This window comes from Dermacentor silvarum, chromosome 2 (genome assembly GCF_013339745.2).
Source record: "Dermacentor silvarum isolate Dsil-2018 chromosome 2, BIME_Dsil_1.4, whole genome shotgun sequence".
In the NCBI taxonomy this organism is placed as follows: Eukaryota; Metazoa; Arthropoda; class Arachnida; order Ixodida; family Ixodidae; genus Dermacentor; species Dermacentor silvarum.
The window spans coordinates 185,356,183-185,374,579 of record NC_051155.1 but is presented as its reverse complement, the minus strand read 5'-3'; the positions used below and the strand labels follow the sequence as shown (position 1 = coordinate 185,374,579).

The window sequence follows — 18,397 nt, the reverse complement described above, 5'->3', positions numbered from 1 at the left end:
CTATACGGTGCTAGCGCGATGTAGGACTCCTTCACGTGCTGAAGGCTGAGTCACTGCGCATGGCACTCTACGCGTCATGCCTCGCGTGAGAGGAGTAGGAGGAGGTCGTAGGTTAGAGTGCAGGATCTTCTGGATCGGCCCGCATTTTCGGACTGCATTATCTCCGGAATCGGCCCACGAAAGAGACTAGGAACACACATGCCCGATACGAAAAAGTGGGAGTAACTCGCTGGGAAAGACATTGCATTTAAAAATAAAGGGCTTATCGACTAGCCTAAACGACTACGAATACTTGAAAGTCGGCATGAATACATACTCTATATAGAGTGCGTGACCACCCATGTGACCGATGAACCGTAGTACTTTCCTATGTATCGGAACTAAAAGGGAAGACTCTGTTGAATTAAGCCGCTTTGTGTAACGGCCCTACTACAGGACGCCTGTAGCCGCAGTCTCGGCTTTTTATATTGTAACCCCAATCCTGAGCTAATGTCTCGACGCACACCGATATGTAAATCATCGTACGACAAACAGCGTGCGTTGTAAACGATGCTTGCGCTAAGCTTTGGGCACGGGAAAGGAGAGCAATTTTTAACTTTTTTTCCGCAAACTGGATTTTTCACGAGTTCATCAACACACCTGAACAGCTTTCGAACAGGGCTTTTTGGCAAATAGTAAAATAAAAGCCGCTCCAAGAGAAAAAGCTTGTAAATTGAATTGCACTTTACTTGAAGACTCTTGCTTGTGTACCTCGCAAGAGTAAGGCCGCGCTCATGCTCTCGGGCTCGAGCATTGCCATAGTCTTTTTACAGTAATATTTAGACCAAAGCCTCTTGATAATTTGAAAGTAGCGACACTCTCCTCCCCGCGGGGCTTTCCTCCTCGATTCCTCTCGCGCGCTGTGCACGGCACGCTTTTTCTCCTTGGCTCCGCGGACGGGCCGCAGCATTCGATGGAGGCGCCCGATTTCGGGCCTGTTGCGCGCCCCATTGGTGGTGGAAAATTTTGAAAAATGGTGATAACAGCATCGAGAATTCTGAAGGTAGCGTTTATGAGGAGGTTGGTTTCTCCTTAAAGCCCTATGAATGGACCATACTGCTGTAAAAGGACCTTTGAGACGAGTTCTATACCCCGGACATTTTTTTTCTGCCACAGGATAAGATGCTTTACTTGATGCATCTGATCTAGTACTGCTTGTGGCACATCCCTCTATGTTTGGATTTTTAATGCGAAAGCATTATATCACTCATACGGTGGAAAATCCGGTGTTGTCGGCGTTGGCGTGAGGACGATGGTCCAAAAAGTCAAGGAGCCAATCGATGCAGTTGATGACGTCAATTAAGGCAAAGTAAATTAAGGGAAAGTTAATTAAGGCAGAGTGAACTAAGGCGAGGTAATTAAAGCAGGTTTAATAAGGATATATTTCATTACGGCACTCGAGCCCACGACCATTGGTGGGAGTTGAACCCATGACCTTTGGTGTTAAGCTGAAGTTAATTAAAGTGCAGTTAATTAAGGCATTCAAACCCACGTCCTTTGGTGGGAGTTGAACCCACGATCTTTGGTGTTACTTAAGGCGAAGTTAATTAAGGTAGATTTAATGAAGGCATTCGAACCCACGACCTTTGTTGGGAGTTGAAACCTCGATCTTTGGTGTTAATTAAGCCGAAGTTAAATTAAGACGACTGAAAGAGCATAGAAATCACGCGGTGGTCGCAATGCTTTCGCATTCATCCACGTAGGGATAACTAAACTTGTGGTCCTTGAATTTTTTTTCTTGCCTGTGCGCGCATGCGTACCGCGGGTATTATATTCAGCGTGCCTTCTTATAATGAATTAGTCGCGAGTGCATCGTCAGTCCATGCATTTGCCTTCTCATTGTGAAAGTAGCTTCTGCGCTGTGGTCTCTAAACTGAATAGGACGGTTTCGCACTTTCAGTGCGAGCAAGCGTGCGCGATCATGTGAACACCCCCTGCACATTGCCTGTATCCATGAGAAAAACCCAATAATAATCGTCACCCACTCATGCGTGCATGGCAGCCAAATTCAAAGCAAATTCAAGAAGTAAAGAAACGAGTGTGGACTAGCTAGCACTCATCACCCGCTATACCACGGTTATACTTGTCATTCATTTCTTCAGGGCCTGCATTCATTATATCTAAGTGACTGACGCATACATCGAAGTAAGCCGGAAAGAAAGTTCCTCTACAAGCAGCTATTTTAATTTTCAGTAAAACAGGCAACGAATCCTGGCAATCACGAAAAGTGCGATCGAGAGTCTGTATATCTTCGCACATAATTGTTCACAGCGGAAAGCAGAACCTATAGGGCTGCATTTCCGACTCAATAACAGTTGACGACGTGCGAGGTGACGGAGTCCCAGCAGAATATTCAGCATACTGAGGACAACCCCATTTTTATGCAACGTACAAGTTGTCCCAGCAAACACGATGATGAGCAGACCGGAAGAATTTTAAAAATGCAGCATTAGGGGATGCTTTGATACGAGCAATAAGAAAGGCTCCTTACCTCGCAAAGAACACTGTTCTTTGTCGGAGCAAAGTTCTTTCTGTAAATGTTGTGCAGCCACTGCTTCTTGCACAAGCCGTCACGCTTTCCTTGTGGTATCATAAAAACTGCATAACCATCTTAAGGCTTCTTGCCGCAATTATATGCGCAACAGCACGGCATAGCACTAGCGCAACACCGCAGGAAACACAGCGTGCAACGTTCGCTGCGCCGAGCCAGCCGAGCTAAGGAGAAAAATGGCGCCAACGAAAAAGAAAACCCAAGCAAAACGCAAGATCCGCGCGTTGCCAAGGGCGACGGCAGGGAGACCAATCGTCATGCAGAAAAACGCGTGCAAAACCGGTTCCAGCGGAGGGAACATGCAAGGTGCGAGGAGGAGGCGAGGAGGTCGCGCGGTGGCTGCAGAGTTCAAAAAGTGGCGGCACTTCGACATTATCAAGCGACTTTAATTTAGAGGGGAATCTGTCGCTGCAGTCTATGCGAGTTTTCTAATGGACGCTGTGCCACCATTGGAATGCCGTGATGTGGGTGTGCGAGGCTTTGTCTTTAACGTGGCTTGGCTTTAAGACATAGTCAGTACCACACATGTGCAACTGCTTTCCTATAAATAAATAATCACATAAAGTCTCTGTTTTCTGAAATACATATTCCCTTATGGTTTACTCACATTGATCACAAGAAGTAAGTCGAAGAAAGGTAGAACAGGAGGGATGATTCAGTGGACAGTCAGCGCAGTCCTTCTATATATATATATTTTTTTTTTCAATTTTAGCGCCCGCCGTTCGACAAAATTGAAAAACAGAGGACTTGATAAAGCATGTTTTCACATAATCATAAAAAATAAGCAATTTACACGCTATCTTATTAAATAATTAACCATCCTGGCAGACGGGACGCTGTCAGCCAGACGCGATTTCACGGTTTCGTGGCTTTAGCTCCGTGAGAGATGCCGATCTGAAGTCACCACATCCCGGCATTCCCAGGGGCACAACACCAAGCTAGCGCCAGTTTTCTCTCCATAAACTGTATAAAGGGGGCCGATGCAAGACATAAAGAAAAGAAAGAAAACAAGCTCTTCGCTTTGATCACTTCGTGAAATTGGCTGGGACGTTGATTACTGATGCAGCAGAAAACCATGCTCGAGATTTCAACTCTTATTCAGATATCTGCGCTAAAGAGGAAGATATTGAGTCAAGCTGTGTTAGTAAAGTACGCTTTTGCAATAGCAAAACAGTCACTCTTGTTCTGGTACAGGAGGCTTAATACGCCGGAAAATGACACAAGAACGAAGGACGTGTACACGGCTACGCCACCCTTATAGGTATAGGCACCACCTTGGACTGACGTCATTAACTTTGACAGCGTTTACATGGGTTTAGTTAGGCGTTTTTCGGCAAAAAAGGACTTCCTTGCTTATGAAACAAACTAAAGACTCGAACTAATCCGTTTCGTGAACTTACGCTACACTAAAGTGACCAAAATGCGAAAAAATACGAAATTCTCAACGTCGCACTGGCGTATACCAACACTCGATCGGTTTCCGGCGCGAAACTTACAGAAAAAAAAGAGAATGTATGTAAGTTCGACAATCATTTTCTCCGGTAATAATAAATCTTCTCTCAGCCAAAAAAAAATAGTGCTTTTTTGTTTGTTGTTGTTTTAGAAGACCTGTATAAACTGATTCAGTGTTGCCTTTCATCGCGCCTCTAATGACAGTGCAAATCTCCGAACGAAATCGCCAAAAAATAAGCAAGCGCAGAACTGCCCGCGTAGACAAAACAGCGTATTCTTTTTGCGTGTCTTATTATTTTCATCACTGTCTCGCGGTAAATTGAGTGGCATTTACGTACGCAGCTAGAAAGATTTGTAAGCTACGTGCGCGTTTGGGCGGAATTGGGCATTGTCAGCTTAGCATTTCCAGCCCCTTCAGGCGCTAAAAACGGCAAGGAAATCGAAACACCATCCTCGTTCCAGCGGGACCCAGGCAGATGAAAGAGGGGTCGTCTCTAATCAGCGTGACTGCAGCACTAGGACAGCGCGCCTTCCGCAACCACCTAATCCCTCTCCTCTCGGCGTCCGCGCCCTCCGCGGCCAAAACACGAGCGCGCGCTGACAAAGCGAACACAGACGGCGTGCGCACGTCGCTCATCGCGTGGTATGAAAAGCCGCTGGCAATCAGAGCCACGCTCTGCATGCGACCGCCCCTTAATTAACCGCCGGGTTCGGGTGTACCGTACCGAGCCCGCGCTTGCTTCGTGCGCGGACAAGATGAGACACAGTGAGCCGCCCGCTTTGGCTCCCGAGTTCCGTTGCGCGCTTGGATAAGCGTTCTTTTCACCCGAATCTCGGGACTTCTGTAATGTCTCCCCGTATCTCTCGCACAAGCAACGATTACTACGCTGCACTTGCAGAGCCAGAACGACACGTAATTTGCAGTCCGGATCCTATAATGTTAAAGCAAAGATGGGACCTGCAGTCTCCGCTTAATCTCCACCACCTATCTCCCACGCTCCGCTGTTTTCCTTTTTTTTCTCAAAATACCGAGCAATGATCGTGTTTGTGGCATTCGAGCAATGCCCTCTAGCATACAGCAGCAATATAGCGGCTTCTATGCCGACCATTCCCGATTTCAGCCGTGGCTGTTTGTTTGTCGGCTGCGTGTAGGATGCCGTCGCATTTGCATTCGTATGAATAAGCGCAACCAAGCGCTGCTTCGACGTATTTGTTAGAACGAATGCGCAGTTTCCGTTGTCTGCCGATGTCCCTTCTTCCAGCTTTGCATGCGGCGTGAAATGTATTGACAAGGAAAGAAAAAAAGAATGAGCCAAGAAAGTGTTGCAGCGAGAATAAATTGCAGACCGCCTTGTCCACGGTGCTTCTCTCCATTTTTTTATTATTTGGGAAACCGACGAAGCTCGGCAATCATGTGCATCGTATACCTAGCTGCAAGGAATAAGGATTGCGTTCTTTCGTTTGTTTTCTGTTCATAACGGTAAAGAAAACGAGCATCTCTTCTGAAGGCGAAGACCGTAACCATTTCGTTAACCTGAGCTGTGTTACTTCTTTGGTTTGAAGTTCTTTCGGGCTGGTTCGCTTTCACCATCTTGCTCGGGTCAAGAGGAGCGTAATCGCTGTCACTTTTTTTTTCACCGAATTGCTACTGGCTCAACAAGACTCTCCTGGTTTGATTCTGGGCGCTGTGGCTCTGGCCACCTCTTTTCTGTCTCCAGTTCTCCCTTTTCTTTGCTTTAAGCCTTACGAATGCGAGGATAATATTTTTTTACCTCTAAGTAAATATGCCTTGGAAATTCTGCATTCGTGCAGGATGCGCGATAAAGGCCCCCACTCAGTCTTGCTATGCGTGCCGCCTCGTACAAAACATATCAACGTGCATTCCTGTGCTCGATATTACTGTGTTTCTGCAATTCGTAGATTTTCGGTAAAATGGCACTCGTGTTCCTTTTATTTATTTATTTTCTGACCGGGGAGGGAGATTTGGTGGCATTTATTATGTGCAGACATTCCCCAAAGTAGAAGCCTTATACGCCTGACGTCATATACGCATCGCGTTTCGTATCTATAACTGATGCATAACATTTGTCTGTTCGCCTTGGGGCACTGGTCAGAGTCGAAGATTGAGTGCCTAATTTAAAGCGCGGTCGTAAATGCGCTCTGAGTGCATGTCGAGCGAGTGACGTGTTGAACTATCCATACTTCATTGCATGGGGAAATAAAAATAAAACAAAGTGCGAAGGTTGGCGCGAAAATGTGACGGCGGCAGATTAACAAAGCTTGCGAGCCTCCGTGGCTGAGCGACGCCTGGAGCGTCGTCATTTAGTTAGTTAGTTAGTTAGTTAGTTAGTTAGTTAGTTAGTTAGTTAGTTAGTTAGTTAGTTAGTTAGTTAGTTAGTTAGTTAGTTAGTTAGTTAGTTAGTTAGTTAGTTAGTTAGTTAGTTAGTTAGTTAGTTAGTTAGTTAGTTAGTTAGTTAGTATTTCCCCGGTCCCTATACCGTATTCACTCGCCTTCACTGGAACTTCTTTATCAACGGCACCAAATGAGCGGGCAGCTACGCTCCACGAATGAAGTTGTTCCACTTCAGAGGGGCTTTGGAGATCTATGCTGTAAGGAGTCAATTGAAAAACAACCTGGAGGCACTGTATACAATTGCCTTCGAGTAGGTGCTGTATGTGCTCACTGCTAAATTACAGCTCGTTAGCTACAGAGCAGAATTGTTAAAGAGCAGTTAATATACCTCAGCCAAGTGCTGGCGCTGCCCGCGGTGCCTTGAATGAAATAGCCTGTAGTGGAGGATTCGTTTGAGAATACCGGGCTGTTTGTTCGTCAGAGCGATGCAATATGTTGCAACAGTTCTCGAACCAGAATGCGCCAGCTGAATCTTTATACTTGACTCCGCTCCCTTCTGCTACTTCCGAAGGGAAATATTTGGCGGAGAGGCGCGAGCAGCAAGAAGAGAAGGAAAAATAAGGCAACATGGAAAAGAGAAAAATCAAACGAGGATAAGAAATTAAAAAAAAAGAATAAAGGAGGAAAGAAAGTAGGAAGAAAAAAGGAAAGAAACTCGGGGGCGTGGTTGACCGTTTTGTCAACGAGGCGAGACGAGTGAGGAGGGAGAGGGACGCTTTTCCGGCTACTGGGCGGAACTGGGATGTTAAGTGGGCATAGCGCCGCACGGACCCGGGTCGGGGCAGACAGTGACACGAAAGTGGAAGTGATGAGGGAATGTAAGTAGGACGCGCATCCTAAGCGGCTCGGTAGTGCCGACACCTGTCGCGGCCTCCGGGGTTCCCGCACGGATTCGTTGATCTCTGACGTGACCGAGCGGCACTGGTATAGCGCACCTGCACGCTCCCCCCAAATAACTGCATTCTTTCAGCCAAATAAATAGGCGGCTAGGATACTGGAGACTGACCTCATCAAAACTTACTTCTCTTTCACTTTCTCTTTGCATCAGCTTGCTCCTGCGCAGGTTCCAGAAATAGGTCTGGTTAACCTCTCTGCCTTTATATTACACCCTTTCCATCTATCTCGGAGGCCTTTCCCTCGAGTGATAATATCCGTCACCAGCCGTGCACGACTGGCCCACTGAAGCTTAGGAGCATCGATACACTCGATCCCCTGAACGTCGTTAAGCTAAAAAAAAAAAAAAGGCAATTGCGCCGGACAAGGACAAGGGTGGTCTCTCGCGCAATGGCATTGAAATTTCTGATGAAAGCCGCACATGCACCTCGCCCAGCAAAACTGTAGAACTCTGTTGAAGGTCACCATTATGTGTCCGCAAATAAAAACTGCAGTTGTTCCGCGGTGGTTGTAAGTTTAAATTTTCTCCGCGCATTCGGACAGGCCCCGCGCTAACTTGAAAGTTAAACTTAACTCGCCATGCAGCGTCGAATGTATAAAGCTTCCATAGTTGGTCTCACTTAGACCGCTCACCCTTCGCTTAACCCATTTCCCCGAATAGGCCTCGAGCCATTATTTATACATCATTCTGCGATCCGAAAACGCGCTCGCTTTCGTTCTGCGTACAGTTCATTCGCGAACTCCTAGAAGCGCCGAAATTTTCAACTGCTTACAGAACATTACACGGGCTTCGACGCGTGCGTAGTTTTGGCGCACTAGTTCACCATTTTGGCTGACGTCAGCTGGAAAGCCCGCAGCACTGCATGGCTTCTGCGCGACAGAATGCGTGGTGCCATTCTCACCCCTCGTTTTCTCTTCCCGGCAGAACTTAACTCGGTCGGCGCTCGCGAGTGTATAGGCATCTATTCGTACACAGTGCGACGTGCACGCCATTGCATCGTTTCTTTTCTTTCCGTTCTGATTTATTCTTCACTTCGCTTAGCTGGCCCCACATTTTCTCCGGAAGACCATTTCAATTGTCACAGACGTCGCTGTCGTCCTGTCTTCAAGCGCTTGTTTTTGCCTCTTTCTTTTTCTATCCTCCACTGTTTGCGCTGGTGAGCCTTGCTGTGCTACTGCTGTGGTTGTTGTTCAGGGCGTCCTTGCGAGTCCATCCACTGTGCCTTCCGGGTGAGATCCATTTCCGGTCGTCCACCCTTTCTTTTCTCGAATGTCCACCATGCCCAGTTTGTCTCCTTTGCCTGTCGGTCACCCTCTCATTTCCTCCGCTCCATTAGCTGGCGAGTCACTGAAATCAGGCGAGGAAGAAGAAGACTCGTGCAAGAATTCGCGCTTTCCTAATTCGATTTGCTGAGGCGCGGCTATTGAAAGGCGCCGCTGCTTGTCGAGAGGACGCTTCCTTTGCAGGCTTCTAGCTTCTTGCTTCTGCCACCTATATAGGCGTCTTTTGGTGAAGTTCATTAAATGCCTCGAGTGATTTGCTTTACAAACCGCTCCCTTAGAAAACGAAGAGAGCCCTCGTTCCACACCTTGGATTATTGAATTTGTAGTTTGTCAGCAATGGGGGGAAATTATAAGTTTCGATATATCTGTCTGAATTAGGCAATAAGTTTAAGTTTAGCCCTTGCTGCATATGTTTGTCCAAATCAACGCAAATTAAGTTTACGCGAATATCGTATAATAATATAAATGAGCGTGCCTAAAGTCATTCGTTTCTCGGGCGTGTCGATCCATTTGAAAGCACATGACACGCGACAGTTTACGCTTTCGAACACTGTCATACTTAGAGACTCGAATGGTGAAGCCACAAAGCTACGCGTACTTACAGAATGCGGTTAAGCAGGCAGTAAAGCAAGTAAGGTATTTTCGTCCGTGTGTGCGTGGTGTTATTTTCTTCTTAATCAGCGCTTTTACAAACAAGATACGCTCGCAAGAGGGTGTAAACAAACATAGTTTAATTACAGTGTACCACGTGACAATCTTGAGCACAAGTGGGAGCGTTTAACCAACGCCTCCAAGGTAGCTGGCCTGAGCACTCTGCTTTATGACGTCATGCTAATTGGACCGAAATTTTCATTGCCAAGCCCGGCGTGACGAAAGTGGTAACGCCAAAATCACTGCAGCTGACTCGGGAGCATCCTCATTAGATTCTATGGCAGTCGGGCAAAGGTAGCATGACGTCATGGGTCGAATTGCACGGGCCTTGGACTAGGAGGCGTTGGTTCAACTCAGTGGATATGTTACAAATGTTGCACACGTAATACATGCACAAAATAGCCCTATCTCAAGGTCAGCATTGCGTAGCGCAAAGTTTAACATTATTTGGCCACTACTATACCGTGCTTGTGGTCACATGTTTGTGATGACGCTGCAAACGTATGCTTTGCGCCGTTTTATGTGGAGGGGATCGCCACACTTCTTACGATTGCCTTTTCTGTATCCCCTCTTTGCATCGTATATTTTTAGCAGAGTCGCAATTTTGGCATACGCCATTTCACTCTGTGGAATACAACGGAGTGTATGCGCGCTCATTGCGCTTCCCCGTGGGGCCTACAAGCGAATGCAGCATAGAATACACTCACGCTAAAGCGCCACAGATATTCTTCAGGCATTTCTGGAGCGATCTTAACCATCCTACGAGAGACCAAACAAGGTCGTGCGTGCCCAAGACCATTAAAGAAACCTGCGCTCGAACGACAAACGACGCGCATGGATGAGTTTTCAAGGGTTCAATTCTAAGTGCAATAGAAGCGAAATTGTATTTGTTCGAAGAAAAAAAAAAACGCTGCGAATCAAGGCTTGGTAGTTATGGCATCTCGAGGGAACTTTCACCCCGGAGTTGGAACGATAACAACCCTTTCACATGATTGTGTTTACGCCGTCTGCGGTTGCCGGTCTTGATAACAAGGGTGAATTCGAAGCACACAAACGACCTTGTCTCGCTGATCGAACGTTTTAAGGGCCGACTGGAACTCTGTAAACAGCGTCCTCAAAGAACGGTCAGGACGATCGAACGTGTTCTAGACGTTCTCTGTAATTCTACAGGATGTCCCAGCTATCACGCAGCACGATTTAAAAAAAGAGGAATGGCGTTACGCGATTCAAACCTAGTGCGTGTTGTTTCCAGTACAGTGAAGTATCCGCCAGTATTTTTTTCGTTACTGAGATTTAATTACGTAATTGTAATTAATTACCTAACTCGAGAAGTACTGCTTTAATTATCAAAGTTTCAATGGGAATATTTTAGAGCAAAATGAAAACTCCCAATACAGCTTTCTGTTGCTCAATACGTGCTACATAAAAGTGTTTTTCCGAGCGTGAAAGAAGCCCACGAATATACGCAAAGTGCCTCGAGCGGCCAGTCGCGCGGCAATTCAGCATGTGTTCGCGGGCTTCTTTCACGCTCGGAAAGACACTTTTATGTAGCACGTATTGAGAAACAGAAAGCTGTATCGGGAGTTTTTCACATTGCTCTACAATATTCCCATTGACACATTGATAATTAGGACAGTACTTCTCGAGTTAGATAATTAATTACAATTACGTAAATAAATCTCAGTAACGAAAAAAATACTGGCGGCTACTCCACTGTACTGGAAACAATACGCACAAGGTTTACTTCGTGTAACGCCGTTCCTCTTTTTTTTTTTATCGTGCTGCGTGATAGCTGGGACACCCTGTATATACAGGGTCGCTGTGTCCTTGCGACATTCTAGCGTTATCTCTTAAAGTTTGAGTTGTCTACCAAGTCTTGATTGTATCATCTGCTTTAACACTTTATTGCTTGCACTATTTCGTCAGCGGCATAGAAAGCAGTGCGTGCAGAAAAAAATAATAATAAACAAAAAGCAATGACAACTCTTTCGCATTTGGTCACTGCGTCTTGACAGTAACTACAATGCATCCACTCGGTTCTTTAGAACATTTAGTAAATGCTTAGTCATTAGTATAATCTAAACAGTAACTATGAAAGGAAGAAAGGAAAGGGGGAAACGTCCGGAATGAGGCTTAACGTCTAAAGCGAGTTCAATGTTATATCTTATTACAGTGTATTACGATGCGAAACAAAGTGAAGTAAGACCAGGACAGGAAGCTTTGTTTTGCGTCGTAACACACCGTAAATAATATGAACCAATTAGCCCAGCAACAAGAAGTAATATGTAGCAAGTAGTAAATAAACTCTTCCGTTTCCTTCATCGTGCACGAGCTTCCCACCAAAAGCTAGAGTCCTAAATTAAATAATGTATTTCTGTATTCTGCAGCTAAGCAAGTTGATCCGCTAAGCGGTCGCGCGTTTCTTATCTCAGAAGGTACAACAGGCACCACCCCACCCTTATTCAGGAGCTTTAACGCATTGGAATGTTCACATACGCATAAGGAGAAGCAGTATAGCAACAGGAGAGAACGACCGGATGAGGTTGTCAATTCCGACACAGCTGGCATCTAGATTACGCGTTCAGAAAATGTTGTCAAAAGTTGCTCCGTGAAGACTGGAATCGCCTTAAAAATAGCTTCGCCTACTGCAAAATATACCGTAGCACCAAGAAACGTAGATTGTCAATGCCACAACGGCGACATCGCTCTCTTTAATCACTGCTGCACAGGTTTAGCTTGAGAACAGCTGCGTTTCTTCGTCGGCACTCACTACGGTGAGGGAGCCCCTCATAATAGTGTGTACGGTATTTTTACGGTATTTTCAGTGACGGAGAAAACGTCACTGACGGTATGCCCGCAGTCCGCCGTGGTCACATCGGCGCTCGCGATTCTTCAAAATCAAATTGCTTCAAAATTAAATCTGTCCGTCAGGTAAGACTATTAATGGCTCATACCGCCGTAAACGCGGCCTCCCCATTACGACGTCAGAAGAGAAGTGAAATTCTACGCTGGAAGGATGAGCGGCTACGGAGCCAGCTGTAGAAGACGACGACGACGACGAACATGGGAGCAGTGGCACGAGCGCGTTCGCGTGGTTGTGCCGAGGGCCGCCAACGAGTCAGCTGTGGAAGAAGACGACAACGCTCGAGCTATTGCTGATGATGATAGTTTCTCCGTACAGGCGACGTACAAACCAATCGGCTAGCGATATACAGATTCCCTTTAAAAAAAATCCACAACGCGGATCGAACTCGGAGCCCATCTATCAGGAACGCGACGCTTTACCACGGCCCCATGAAACTATAGTGACGGGTAACTGCAGCCGATGCGGAACCTCTGTAATAACTGTTATTCCTGTCTGGTTTCATGGCGATGACTGTCGCCATGAAAGCAGACGGAGAGAGAGAATTAACTTTAATGAAAAGGATGGCTCAGAGGCCTAAGCAGGGGTAAGGGTCAATGGCGGGGTTCACAAAGAAAAAAACACACAAAAACTGCACATTCATAACCTGCGGGTCATGCCAGCCTCGCGCACAAACTCTCATAAAGAGTTGATAGTTCGCCGGGCATCGGCCTGAGGGGGTGGCGTGGTCCATGCCTCCAGTGAGGTAATGCCGCGTCCCTTGTCTTTCTCTCTTACTGTCGCGAGACCGGGACAGTCGCACAATAGATGCCTGACTGTCGGTCGAACACCGATGTCGCACGTACTGCACGTCACTGGTGTTGACATCACGTTCGCCTCCGTGTCTTTTTCTTCCTCGTTGTCCAAACGTTGCATCTGATGACCTCGCGTCTTCCTTGAAGCGGAGTATGCGCGCTACTTAGCCAGGACGTCTTCGGTGAGTGCTTCGCCCGTCCTGGCCTTATGCACCAGGACTTGCGCGCCCCGAGGAAGCCCCTTCTGCAAAGGGTGACCCATGATCACTCGAAGACACTCCCGGTGCATCCTTTCGAGCTTGTTGTATTGAAACAACAGTTATTGCAGAGGTTCTGCATCAGCTGCAGTTACCCGTCACTACAGTGCTGTGGCTATAGTGAAGGGCCCCCTCACTATAGTCAGTTCCTTCTTCGTCACTTCATTGAATATCAGCAGCAGTTACAAACTGTTTCAGGTTAATAAATGACTCCTCGTTGTAAATTTCGTTTTAGCTCACCTGCTGGTATCTTAAGTACTACCACTCACAATGTTTGAGTAAAAGAAGAACTGTTTGTGTGTTGAAGAATTTTGCCCTTCAGACCATATAAAAGATCGTCCAATGCAGCTGGCTCAAGCCTATAGCGTTAAAGAAGAAGTGCGGTGCCACACGTGTGGCGTGCGCCCGTGACACGTGCCGATCTGACGACCCCTTTGATTCCTTGCCGAAACCGTCGGCCGGCGTGGACGAGCCCTTGTCACTGTTCTGCTTCTCTCAGCCCCACTCCTTCCCAGCAACTGTTCCATAATGAGCGGAGAGTCGTCGCTAGCTTTTCTTGACAGTATTCGCCCCCGGCGGGGCATCATCGTCAAAGGTTTGAGCAAGGGCACGGCCGCCACCAGTTTCGCGGTGCTGTCTCTCCTAGGAGTTTGCGGCATCGCCGCTGCGCTGACGCTCATCGTGCTTGACTGGCATGATGATGCAGGCAACGAGACCATGACTACAGCGGTCAGCCGGGTCACACTGCCCGTGGCCCCACTACGAGGAAGTGCCGCTCCATCGCAGCCAGCACCAGACCACCGGCACATACATTCCAAGCACGTGGCTTCGCTGTCGTCTGGCAAGGTACCCACTGGCGTCCCGAAGCATGGGCGAAAAGCGAACACGGCTAGGGAGGCAAGTAGTAACGCGTCCGCGTTTCCAGAGAGGAAAGCAGATGCCTTGAAAGAAGGCCGTACTATGCACAACGGAGCCAGTGCCGACAGTGGCGATACTCTAGAACACAACAGCACCGCTGTAACGGTCAGACAAGCGCCAGCGTTCGCCAGTGGCGAGGACTACTACAGAGAAGTGTCGAACAGCTTCAATATGTCGATAGAGGCTGGCGACAACGGAGTAATGGAAGGTTCGGAAGAAAACCTGCACCACAGTTCGTTGCTAGGAGAGGTTTCGAGTTCGAGTTCGTCGCCACCTCGAGAATCACCGGTGAATCAGTCTATCTGGCCCAGCACAGTGCGTACAACCACCGCGATTTCCACAGAAGTTTCTTCCACATCTTTTACGACAACCACGACACAAAAGACGACGACAATGGCAGCTACCATGACCAGCAGCAGAACACGCTTCGTGGTCGAGGATGCCACGCTGAGCCCGGCTGCGGATAGCGCGTCGGGGGATAACCCGAAGAAACGCAAGTCTGGATCCTCATCGTGGTTGCTGTTCTGTTTCTACGATGACCGGAGCAGCGTCCGCTCTCCGGGCTTCAAGGTGTACGACTTCCCCGTGCAGCTGTGCACGGACGTCGCCTTCTGTTGTGTGGACGTGAATGCCAAGGGTAAGGTGGTGATCACCAAGAATCTGAAGCTGTTCCTAGAGGTGGTGGCCCACGAATTTCTGCCACCTAGTCACCTCTTCATAACGCTGGGAGGCCACCGCCTGCTGGCCCACCACTTGGACGCGGCTCTGCAAAACACCGCGCGTTTCGCTACGGAGCTCTCGGAAGAGGCGCAGCGACTTGGTGCGGGCGGGTTGGCCATCTACCTAGAGGACGTGGAGGTACTGAAGCACGCTTTTCGCGTTCACGACCTTATAATGGCTGTGCGAGGCGTGTCCGTGGCGGTGGTGCTGCCGCGTGACCTGCGGCAGCAGGTGCGTTATTACCACACCGAGATCTACGCTGACACCAAGGACATGCTGGTCATCTCGCCGCCGTCGCAGGGCTACGGCGGCAGGCAGCTGCGTCCGGCGTTCGCCACTTGCCCGCACCCTCGCCGAAGTGTCCGGGAGGGCTCGTCACTCGAGTTCATCTACCAGCTCTCGAGGACTCTGCTGTCATCAATGGTCGACGGCACCGTCAACTACGCATCCAGCAACGGGGTCGCTGCAGTCGAGCAGCCGACGGCGCCGCGATATCTCATCGGCGTCTCTTTCGGCGGCTTGAAGTTCCAGCTGAAGAACCGTAGCCTCCATGACGTCGGGTCGCCAGCCACCTTCGTTCGCGCCGTGCCATTCCGCGAGATCTGCAGCCAGCCTTGGCACCACTGGCACGACAACGTGAGCGAGTGCTTCGTGGCTTGGGATGGCGATCGGGGCTGGATGTCCTCTCTGGGGCCACGAAGCGTCGGCTTTGCCGCAGAGCTGGCCGACGGACTGGCCGTGTTCGACCTGGACTTTGATGACCACCACGGCGAGTGCGGCAACAAGTTCCCCGTACTGAGGGCGCTTCGTGCCGCGTTGATTGCTCGGCACGCCAAGAAGCTGGCATGAGTCAGCGCGGCAACAAGATGCCGCGTTTCTTCTGCCAGAAGTAGCCGCCTACTAGCCCATCGGCAGGTTACGAACGTGATTAAAGCGATAACGAATTCATTCGTAAAGAAATGGCATGTTTCTTGTCGACTGCATGAGCACGATTGTACACCGTGTCAGTGTGACTGCAGGCGGATCCTTAGCGCCAAATAATTTGTAAAACAAGAGGAAACGCGTAATTTTTATTAGTCTCAGATAACATTTGAATGCCTTGTATACACTTTGTTAAATATAACTACCAGATATGATAGAGACCCGGTCAGGAACTTGTACTCCAACACCAAAAAGGTATATGTATACCTTTTTTCTCTTTTTTTTTTTTCCTTTTGTATATAGAATGACTGTCCACTGAATCGTCTTGGAATTTACTCGCTTTAATTTATTCATCGAAATTATAGATTTTCTCAATTTATTCACTTAGCACATGTGTAAAATCTGCCCGACTCTTGGCCGGTGCCCGTGAAGGGGTTTGCTCCAAAGGCGTTAAGGTCATCATCATCATCAGCTTCAGCGAGTGATATTCACTCATTGCATAGGGTGCTACAGTTATATTTAGCAATACTAGAAGATTGGCTTGAGGATCTTCGTATGTCATTAAATGTTAGCAAGACTGTCTTTATTGTATTTTCCCTAAATATGTCTGTTAATGTTTCTCTCCAATACCGTCAAGAAATAATCTCTCCGCTTGACTTTATAAATATCTTGGCGTTACATACGAACCAAAGCTTAGCTGGCGCAACCACATCGAACATGCTACGTCTAAGGCAGCGTGCGCTGTTGGCATGATTCGCAAACTCGGTCACCGCCACTCTGGGCCACGAAGGGACACCCTCATTACGATTTATCGTATGTATGTTCAACGCACATTAGAATTTGGGTACGTTTAATTATCTGGTGGGTCAGCATACAAGATTAACCCCCTCGTTTTCGGAAGGAGACGCTCGGCGGATTGGTCTTGGTTTGGCAAAATTTGTTGCTAATAATGTATTATATCAAGAAGCCCAATAGCACATGCCTATTTGCAGATTTCGCATTCTTACTGTAAAAGCCTACTTAAACATTTACGAATCTTCATTGAGACGATCGCAGTTTGTATTTATCTGCGTTCTGCGTTCTTCGACGACACATGGTCCATATCTACACAGTCCGCATACTCCCTTGGTGCAACCACAACTAGAACCATTAAAAGTTCAGATACGCAAGATCATTCCCCTCCAAAAAAAGCCCGCAAAAAACTATTAAGATTGAATTTGATGACATATTTCCTTCCAATGCTAAACCACTTCCCATTAGATATTTAAGCGGCCGATTACAAGATCATTTGGCGCAAATGAAAATCAATGATGTAATAGCGACGAATGCATCTATGTGCGAAGAGAAAGCCAGTGTAGGCATTTTTTCGCAGGCGCTATCCTGGTCTTATTCATTGCGAGTTCCTGATTTTAGACCCATATTTGAGGCATAATTATTAGCAATTACTTTAGCTCTTCGAAAACTTCCTGTAAATTATTCGACAGCTGTAATAGTCATCGATTCATTGTCAGTGTGCACAGCAGTCACCTCATCCTCAGAAAATACAGTTCTTAATGTACTACAAACATTAATACCTTCGACCTTACATCTGGTACGCTTGACATGCGTACCAGGTCACCGTGGTTTGTTTTGAAATGAAATGACCGACCACTTGCGCGTGCATCTCTAGATGGACCAGTCATGTCTGTTCTGCCGACTTCTGCTGATATCACCGCGGCTAGATTTAGAACATTTTGTCTTTTAAAATACTCTGCAAAACAGACATTCCAAACAACAGACTTTAACCATTTGCTTTTCCCTTGGGACAATCAATGGTATCCCACACGTAAATTGTAAATCGCCCTCCCAAAATAAGATGTCGTATTCTACCTTACATGTTTATTTACACAGGTCTCGCCTGACGTTGTCGATCCCCTCCATGCCATATCTGCAAAGAACCTGAAACCATTTTAGCTTTTCTATTAACTTGCCGTCAATTTACCATACAGAGAAAAAAGTACTTCGAAATTATATTCCGAAAATTAGACGTTGATGCAAGCACTTAAAATATTCTCACCTTTGGGGCATCTACATTGACTTTTAGCCACAGGAACTTATGCATGACCATCTGCGAATTCTTTTGTGGCACAAGGAGTAAAGCTAATAAACTTACTCATTTATTAATTGTTATTGCTCAAAGTTAGTTTGAAATTGATTGAAATTTATTACCTTCAAATTTAGTATTATTTCATAATGTACACGTTTTCCTCTAAGGGAAAAAAAAGTGGCTCTAACGTTAGTTTGTCCACTTAACTTCCTTGTACAATTTCAGCTTTACCCTTTACTTTTTGTCTTTATATTACTTATATACTATATATTACTTTATATACTTTTTGTCTCAAGGTTTCTCTCCCCCTACACGTTTAACCGCCGGTGTCCTGGCCAATCCCCCGGTAGAGGGTACGCGCCATAATATAGGAATTAGGCAAACACTCAAGCAAGCAAAAAAAGGTTTCAACATCAACATCACCTTTACGAGAGCCAGTTATCTGTTAAACCATCACTTCCCGAGACCACTGAGATGACGGTGAATTCCATGTTCTGCGGTTATGCAGACCACAGGAGTCCTAATTCAGGCTCCAATGGTGGATGTTTCCTATT

At 47.1% G+C, this 18,397-nt stretch overlaps 1 protein-coding gene across 1 annotated transcript in view; it reads left to right on the top strand.

Moving 5' to 3' along the window:
- Positions 1 to 18,397, top strand: part of LOC119440605 (uncharacterized) — a 252,249-nt gene that overhangs the window by 63,769 nt on the left and 170,083 nt on the right. The gene's annotated exons all lie outside the window — the stretch shown is intronic.